A 10,025-nucleotide genomic window follows, 5' to 3' on the forward strand; every position below is an offset into this window, starting at 1 on the left:
CTATAGGCATGCACCAGATAGTACACAAGAGGATCGCAAAATTTTGAGAGAGTACCATTTCTATATGAGTGAAAATAAATTCCACTCATCTGAGTTTGTCCAGTGTTGCTTCAAGACCTTTTTTTAGAATTTGAGGGAGAGAGAAATTGAGATGACACAACATCTAATATGGTCTGATAATTGCACAGGGTAATTCAAGAATGCGAGAATGTTTTATTGGTTGAGTAGGATTCATAAGAAAACTAATATCAAACACATGTGGAGTTTTTTTGAGGCTGGACATGGGAAAGGAGAACATGATGGTGCCAGTGCAACCCAAATTCAAGGAAAAGGCTAAATTTAAAAATGCAAGTGCAATTGTGGATTGGTGTAGTGCAAGTTTATCCATAGGATCAAATCAGAACTCTACAATTAGATGTTTCTTCTGGCTAGTTAAAGAGGACAATATCCTTCCAAGATATGATTGTGATACAATCAATGGGTCAGCTAGATGACATTCATTTAAGAGTTATAATTCTAACACTTGGACTATATGGACTAGAGAGCTTGCATGTTTTTGTCAATTTTGTGTTGCAGGTGAATGGGAAGAATGCAAGAATATGGAATGGGTCGAAGAATGGCAACACAAATCCTTAACACCTAGTAAGACACAATATCAAGATGTTAGAAGAAATGAAGACACAGATCATGCATTTGTATCAGAAGATTATGATCGTGTTTCAAACCTCATGCAACCTGGTAATTTAATTCAATTTCTTGTTTATAACTTTAAATTATATATTTTTATGTATTGTCATATAATTTATGATTGTATTTGAATTATAAATTCTAACCACTTTTATTTTTACATGTACTTAAAATTGTTTTCTAAGACATGTGTATGTTGTTGTTGCACCTGAGGATAATGATTAGCGGGTTGAGTATTGGCTAGCAAGATGTGTTGAACCTAAGAAAAAGTTGATATGTGATAAAGTAGATGTTGTTGGTTTTCAGTATCCAGTTGGGTCTATTGTGGTAGTTTCCACACGGCTACGCAAATACTTAACAAGAAGGAATGACTTACCAACTTATGAACACTACCAATCAGAAAAGAAGATTATACACTATTCTCATTTGGTGGTGGCAACAAACATCAAATTAGAAAGATACAAAGGTAGACCTACTAATAAGGTATTGTGGACACTTTCAGTAGAAGAGCATGAGGCAATCATAGATGCATTGCAGAAGAGAGAGGATGGGGATGGTACATTAGGTTGAATCAAATTTATGTACATGTAAGTTTGTGTTACTTGTGTGAACTCTTTTATATTTAATAATGATAATTATTTTTCTTTGTCCCTTTAACATTGTATTTGTCTACTTTTGATACAATTTTGGTTTCATAAACACATTGTATTAGTTATCTTCTTCTTAATGTTATTTTGTGTACATTGTAATTATGTTACAATCATTCTAATTTTTTATGATATATTTATTTTATCATAATCTCTTCATAGATTAATTGTAAGTTCTTTATTTAATTATTATTTTAAGAATAGGATGTTATTGTAAATTGGCATAATTATTTTATTGAATTATAAATTGTTGCACTATAAGATGATCAATCACAATGTTAAAATATAAAGTCATAAATAGATCATATATAATCACTAGAGGGCACCAAATTACAAAACAACATCACATATATATAATCACTAGAGGGCACCAAATCACATAATAAGACCTGATATCATAATAGCAATGAAATGACATAATAAAAAGTCCTATATATAATCACATAACAATTCCTGATAACATAATAACAAGTCTTGAAAAAACAATAATAAGGAAATGACATTAAAACAAGTCCAAATAACATAATAACAAAACACCATCACATATATAATCACTAGAGTGCACCAAATCACATCACACGACCTGATATCATAATAGCAACGAAATGACATAATAAAAAGTCCTATATATAATCACATAACAACAAGTCCTATATATAATCACATAATAACAAGTCCCAGGATAACATAACAAGTGTCATCATAAAAAGTACATAATACAATAACATGACATGATCTAAAATATATAATCTAAGAACTCGTGTGCATCTCATCTGCAGTCCTCTTCACTCCATGTGAAGGTGGCTGAGATGAATCATCCTATTGTACGTGGTCCTGAGATGCACCATCCTGTGTGTGTGCAGTATCAGTGTCTCCACCCTCATGTACATTATTAAAAGATTTTACATGAGAAGAAGATTTAACATGAGAAGAAATTACTTTCATAATTCACTTATAAAGTAATTAAATACTAAAAATTTAAAATAAATTACCATGCGACTGTGCTCTACAATACCCTCACCAGAACGTGGAGGTCCACTATCATGAACAAGAAAAGTGGTTGTAGTCAAGTCCTGCAAAAAAAACATTGTACATCAATTTTGATAATTCCTATAAAATCCAAGTACACAGTATAAACAAATTAGAAATTATTTTTCTAATCATCACCACAAATGACAATGTCGACGGTTGCACTTGGCTCAATCCCATAGCCATACCAATACTGGTAGTGGTATCGACCTGAACAACATATATAAAGCATGAATCAAACTTGTATATATACATAAATTATAAAGTATATATATAGACTACAAGTTTATCGTAGAAAAGCATACATGTGATGCAGGAAAAGTAACTGATGGGTGAAGGCATACATGTGATACACCATCAAACAATCCAAAAGCCTAAAATTGCAAAAAATAACGAACATGAATTAAAGTTGTACATAAATTAGTAAGCATATAAACACTTCAAATTAATGGATGAAAAAAATACTAGTGGTATATGAGGCTGAGCCTCAGCGATCCATGGGTCACATGAAGAACTACCCACCTCGGTGCTACACAAAGCACCCTACAAAATTGAAAAAACATATCATACACATCATTACATTAAAATTTTTATTGTTTATTTTAAATGTACATATCAATACAATGTATCTAGATAAAAGTGCATACCATAAATGGGGCACCAACATCTCTTAGTATCAAGGTAACATGATGTTGGTTCCTCAATGATGTGGTATGATCCATCCTCTATTCAAAAAAAATTGACTCATGTTATGGTTCATATGTGTATATATAAGGAATTTAATATTGCACTGTAAATTATATAAATAAATTTGTACCTCTATAGGCTGATCATCATCTGCCCACAGGAGATCAACATATGAAGAGATGACATCAGCATGTGCAGCCTCATCGGCATCATCATAACCACCATGGGCAGCATCAACATCATCAAAATCACCATATCCTCCAGGGGCAACATCACTCTATGGACCCGTACATACATCCCCACATCTCGTGCAAAAATGTTCTAAGCTGGGGGCAGCCCTCACCTCGCGCAACTGCTATACCAAATTGCCCCACGGGGCACTCAATGAACCAAGAGCAGAATCCACTGCTCGATGATGGGCAGGTACTGGGACAACTGGTGTTGGAAGAGGAACCAAGGGATCATCACAAAAATGGTTTCTAACCCGATAGCTCAATTTGTCTCCGAGCCTATCCTGGGGCATGCCTCTTTTCACCCCCTAAAATGATCTAATATCAAAGTAATTGAGCTTTTACCCAATTCAAATTCAACCCATAATTTTTTCAAAAAATACATCGGGACCTCATTATTGGAGTGTGGTGGATAGTCAAAGACCATCCACCACCGCTCCCAAAAGTGTCTAGCTATGCCTGGGTGCCTACACAATCGATTTGAGATTCGTGGCTTCTTCAGATCTATCTCTTCACCCGTCTTAGGGTTCACAAAATATTGTTTCAAATCCATTTTTGTTATTTTTAATTCATTGACTTGTTTGTATGTTAGGCCATCAGCGTAAAATACATGCAATCCCTCCTGCCAACTATGATAGCTATCCAGCTTGCCATCTAAAGCCTGTACAAACTATACAATCCCTTGAATACTATTTGCAAGGCATAGCAGCTGCGGAGGTGGATGAGGCTCACGTGTAATGGTATGGATATCTCTAATCAAAGAATCAATATTCCTCCTAATGGTCTGCCTCAACTGATCGGGTGGAGGTGGAGGTAGAGGTGGAGGCGGAGGTGGAGGTGGCTCTATATCTAATAGCTCATCTATCTCAAACTCATCCATTCTTTGAAAATAATCTACATATATATACAAACATGAAAATTTACAATTACTATTTGATTTACATTTCACCTTCCAAAAAAACTTATAATTAAATACAATTTACCAACTTAAATATAAAAAAATGAAACTCACATAGATCTATAATATTATTAATAGGTGGGTGTATTTTAACAATAAGCATCATTTAAGAAATATTATCCAGTTAAATCAAAGTATAAGATATATTCTACAAAATAAAACATCATAATGCCCATGCAACTCAAACAATACTTTTTAACATCTAAAGATGCATTAGTATAAGTTCCATCAAAATCATAAAAATAATCATGAGAGAGAGAGAGAGAGAGAATAGATAATGAATAAAATGGCTCCACTGATTTAGATAATGAATAATCATCTCCTCTACACTCCACTGAGGGCTCATTCTTGATTAAGATTTTTTTTTAGTTGGCATTTTGGGCCATCATGGTGCATTTGTATGTTTGTTATAGAGAGATGCATGATTACAATACCTATGCTAGTTGTACTTTGGGACCCATGATAGTTGACAATCTTGTCATGAGAGGCTTATAATCATAGTTTAATGGTAGCGTTGTGTAGTTCATCTTTTCAAAGAAGGTAGCTTCCATAGAATTACAATTTAGTACCCTTGCAATATTTAACCATTATCATCAATTAGGCTACCACTTTATATTTTCAACTTTATAGGAATCGATTCAACTACTCTCTTTTGGTTTTAACTAAATTCATTATAGTCATAAGTTATATCTATGAACTTGTCAATACATGTACTGCTTTGTTGTGTTCTTTGCTAGAATCATGGGATGATTTAGTGATCACAACTAGTAGTACTACACTAAGTTGAAGCTTTAATAAATAGTGGGTTCTCTACTATTGGAGGAGTTAAAACAAAAAAATACTCTATTTTTTTTATATTCAATTTTATATTGATATTTTCTTGTTCAAAGTCGCAACCCACAAAATGTGATTCCAATATTGATCTATATTTGATTCTTATTTTTATTAAATCTGCCAGTAGTGTGATTTATTGTCCGCTTATCTTAAATCAAGCTATGTAAACTTAAAGCCTCGTAAATTTTGATAGAGAGCATATTTTTTCATGCTTCATAGATCACACAATTATTTTCTAGAATATTCCCTCGTATTTTATATTTTATTTTTTGTGATTTCACATTCTAGTCATTTACTTGGACATCTTGGCACTTGAAAATGACTGTCTTACATGAGATGAATTTGTTTGATATGTTTGATATGTATTGATTTTATTGATCTATTTTAATTTTTTATTTGAGGAGGTATCATAGGTTTCTCTATTCATCCTTTTGTGGTAAAATTAGAAAGGGATAACTATGATTCTTTTGTAAAATGATATCTTGATAAGTTTTAGGTGGTGTAATCATTTTCCTTTTATGTATGGACTCATACCTAAACTCATTGACCATGTAGGAGTAATTTGACCTAGTATCAAGATCATGATTCTATGTATTGTATTGGATATTGATTTCCCCCACACACTTTGGGATAGACTTTAGGAGATCCATGGAGACCCTCATATCTCTCCATTCCTAGAGGATCCTATTGTAGATTGTTTCATTCCCTTTGTAGATGAAGATCACATACCCTTCGATGGTGATACTTAAGAGGAAATTTATTATATCATAGGTCTTGCATGTTTTGACAATTTAGAGGTTTGTCTCATTCTTCAGGTACTCATCCTATCAAGACCTAATATCCATCTTATGTTTTATATTATTTTAGATTATTATCACCAATTCCATAAACCCAATTGATTTAGTCTAGCATGGCATTAATCACCTTCTAAACTTGACCACTTGGGATTCATATCTTTTAAATATATTATCCTTGTTTGAGGAGTTTAGAATTACATATGTTAAATATTATTTTGAGGATATTGATATCCTCTTTCATGATAGCTATGCCAGCATTGGCAACTCATCATATTATCTTTGGCACTCATTCTACTTCGATCTTCACAAGATTCTTTATCATCATTTTATTCCAAAATGTGAATATTTACGAATTTTTTAGAGACACAAGTCTATTTAGATTTGAATTTTTTATTTACCCAACTTATTATAATGACATTTCTAGTCACCAATGTATTTATTTCTTCCTAAAGGAAAAAAATGTCGTTTGCAAGTAATGGATCATGTTTTTTCTTCAATCTTTCATCATGAGCATGTGACCTACTTCTTTATGGGGAGTTTTGTATTCTGATTTTATCTCTCTTATTAGGGGAGTATGTACTATAAAAAGAAGGAATTGGTTATTAGAGGAAGATAAAAGGATAAAGCAAAGAGAAAAATAAGAAAAAGGACATGTTAGCATGTTTGTAAATATATAGTATATCTTTAGAGATTGGGCTAAGTTAGGAACTAGTGAGGATTAATAGTGATAGTTAGAGTATTATCAAATTTAAGAACCCTATTGTCACACACACAAAAACACACATTCATATTCATTATCATTTTAAAGTTCAATTTAAACATAAATTAAACATCTAACTTTTACAAAAGAATCTTATAATTAAATACAACATTTAGAAATATAAATTTAAACATTCAAAATTTGACGCATGATTAAAATAGAGAGAGAGAGAGAGTAGGTAATTTGAGATACAATGAGTTAGAGAGAGAATAGATCATTTGAGAGATGGAGAGTAGGTAATGATAGAGAGAGGGTAACGTGTGAAAGAGAGAGAGAGGGGTAATCTCTGTGTGTGTGTGAGAGAGAGAGAGAGGGGATAATGAGAGAGAGAGAGAGAGAGAGAGAGAGAGAGAGAGAGAGAGAGAGAGAGAGAGAGAGAGAGAGAGCCTAATGATAGAGATGGTAACGTGTACGTGTGTGTGTGAGAGAGAAGGGAGGTTTATTGTTGATTTTCATCTAAGGTTTATTGTTTATTAATTTTTTAGTATTTGTTGCTCATTTATTTTCTAGGGTTTATTGTTCATTTTTTTCTATCTAGGTTTAGTGTTCATTTTTCTGTTCAGGGTTTATTGTCTATTTTTTGTGTCTAATGTTTATTGTTCATTTACGTTTTTTTTTGTTTTTTTCCTACGGTTTTTACTATTCATGTTTTTTGCAATATTTAAAAACTAAAAACTATTTTAAACATGAAATAAAATAAAATAAAATAAAAAATTCAAACTTTAAAACACTAAAATTAAAAAATAACAATAAATTAACATTTTTTTAATGAAAAATAATAACAATAAATTAATATATTTTTATGAAAAATAATAAAAATAAATAAAACATAATATAAAAAATAGAACTACGTACCTGGAAGGAGGTAAAAAATGGTCTGGGGGGTCAGCTGGGATGAAAAAAATGGGTACCCATCCTCCTCTGAAACGTTTACCCGTTTTTGAAACAGTGAAAATGATGGAAAATTCTTTTAAAAATAAAAATAAAAAAATTCAAGAAATGGGCCCCTGTTTAGCTTTAGGTGCCCGTTTTTGAATGGCTCGGGCACCTGAAGCGAAATAGGTGCCCGAATTGTAAAAATTGGGCACCCGTTTCTAGCGGGCTCTTTTACCAACCCGCAGACTTCTGCGGGATTGGGAGCCAACTTTATGTATTTACCCATGATATATATTATGTCATGAAAAAGAATTGATAATTGAATTTGAACTGATATATATATATATATATATATATATATATTGACGGATCATATATTACCAAACAACAAATTCATTATTGAGATTTCACATATATATAGCGTTGAATGGTTAATGCTAAGGATAGCCGATAGAAGACTATCAATGTGGGGAATTGAAACTCTCCAAAGATCATTGAATATGATTTGATAAGGATTGTTTTTGCAACCAAACTCGCACTTATCTGGCAGTTAAGTCGACCATCTCAGCTTTCACATTAAATAAACCATTATTGAGAGGGAAATACATGCTTCTCATAGGCCATTGGAACTATTTGAGTGACAGTCAAAAATAAAAGAAAAGAAGGAGTTATGTCATGAAATCAAGGAAAAAGAGACGCCCAACCAACATAAGGCTTGAATAGCCATTGTTTAGTACACACACAACAGGGAGAAAAGAATATGAAAAACCCAGAAGTCACGGGGAGGCAAACAAAGGAGATGAAAGAAGCGATATTAGTCACATTCTTCACCAGTTAGGTCAGGAGAATAGTTAGACACATCATCTATCTTCTATATAATCAAATGAGAGCTCACAGGTAGGCTCTAAAGTGTTGTGATATTATTTTGAAGTTTAAAATATAAGTTGTGTTAATCTCCTATGAATAGTTCGACTAAACATAGTTATATGACAGCAGACTATTATTTGTTGTTTGTTTGTTTAGAATGAAATTATTGGCATTCTCGTATTTTTGATCAAATGTTGAAGATACATCAGCAATTTATATATATACATACATGAGAATTGTTTTTACATATATACTAACTATATACATGGTTAGATCTCAACTGAAAGACAATAAACTTGATGAAAACACACAAAATCTAAGATATTATTTCAACCATATTTTTGTAACATTCTCGGCAATTAAGGAATATCTAAATGTTATTAGAAGTAAATCCTATAGCTAAATTAATTCCTGTAGAAAAACTAAATCAATTCCTGTAACGAAATTTAAATTACTTCTGTAACAAATTAATAGTTGATATGTAGAAAACTAGAACAGTCATAAAGCGGAATCTGAGTTATAGTTTTATGTATTCTTATTATTGTTTGGAACACAAGTTTATGACTGTTATTATTTGTATATGCTCAGGAATTGTATTTTCATACATAAGTAAATAGTAAACTTGTCACTAGATTTGTAAATATTATGAAAGTATACTTGAAACTTTGAGAGGAATAAAACTGCAAGAATATGTACTTATTATTTTCTGTAATTTATATGCAATATGTGCATGTATGAGTTACACCTTCTTTTATTTGAACTTATTTAATTTACTTTAAAACTAAAAAGATGGATTGTTACTTGCAAACTGAATCTACGATTTGTGTATATTTGAACTATGAATTCTTGTGAATGAAAGAGCATGTCATAGATAATTAAAGATGTAAACTGAAAATAAATAGGCATGATAGACGGTTGGATGTGTTTGTCATGTGTTTTGGGGAAAGTTTACATTCCGGGACAGGTGCAGAATATGGCATTTAGAGAGTATAGTTTGCTTTTCCAAGCTATCTTTATTGCTATGCATGGCATTATACTCAGCCGAGTAACTCATTGAGCATTGGATTAGATGGAATTATTTACTATTCTCTACCATATCCTTGTTATGATATTTCTTATTTCTTAATCGAGTTAGAATAATATAAAATGCATGCATCATTCTAGGCATGCGCTAGATTCCATCTTGTATATTGAATTCTTCTTGCTAAGCAATTCATGCAGGGTCAGGTATTCTAAATTAATTAAGAATTTTGGGGAAGTGTGTGCTTCAAGGTTTGGTAGAAAAAGCACATGAATCTTGTTCTCGTCTTCATACAAAAGATTGCACTAAAGATAGCTTAGGGATTGAATATCAAAGGATGTATCTTGTCTCTTTATTGAATTACCTATATATGTATATTTCAGCTTAAGGCAATTGAAATGCCTAAGTCTTATTATGTAATCGTGAATGATGTATAGAATGATTGAAATACTACAAAGATACTCTATATTGTAATAATATTAATTTATATCTCTATTTTTACAATAGTCTTGTTATTTTGATCATGGTATTCACATATGTAAGGATCTTATTTGAATGTCGTTATTGAATTACGGATAATACTAAGAGAAGTAAATAAATTCATTAAGCGAATCATAAATTTATTTAAGAAT

The sequence above is a fragment of the Cryptomeria japonica genome, chromosome 8, assembly GCF_030272615.1.
Source record: "Cryptomeria japonica chromosome 8, Sugi_1.0, whole genome shotgun sequence".
Classification (NCBI taxonomy): Eukaryota; Viridiplantae; Streptophyta; class Pinopsida; order Cupressales; family Cupressaceae; genus Cryptomeria; species Cryptomeria japonica.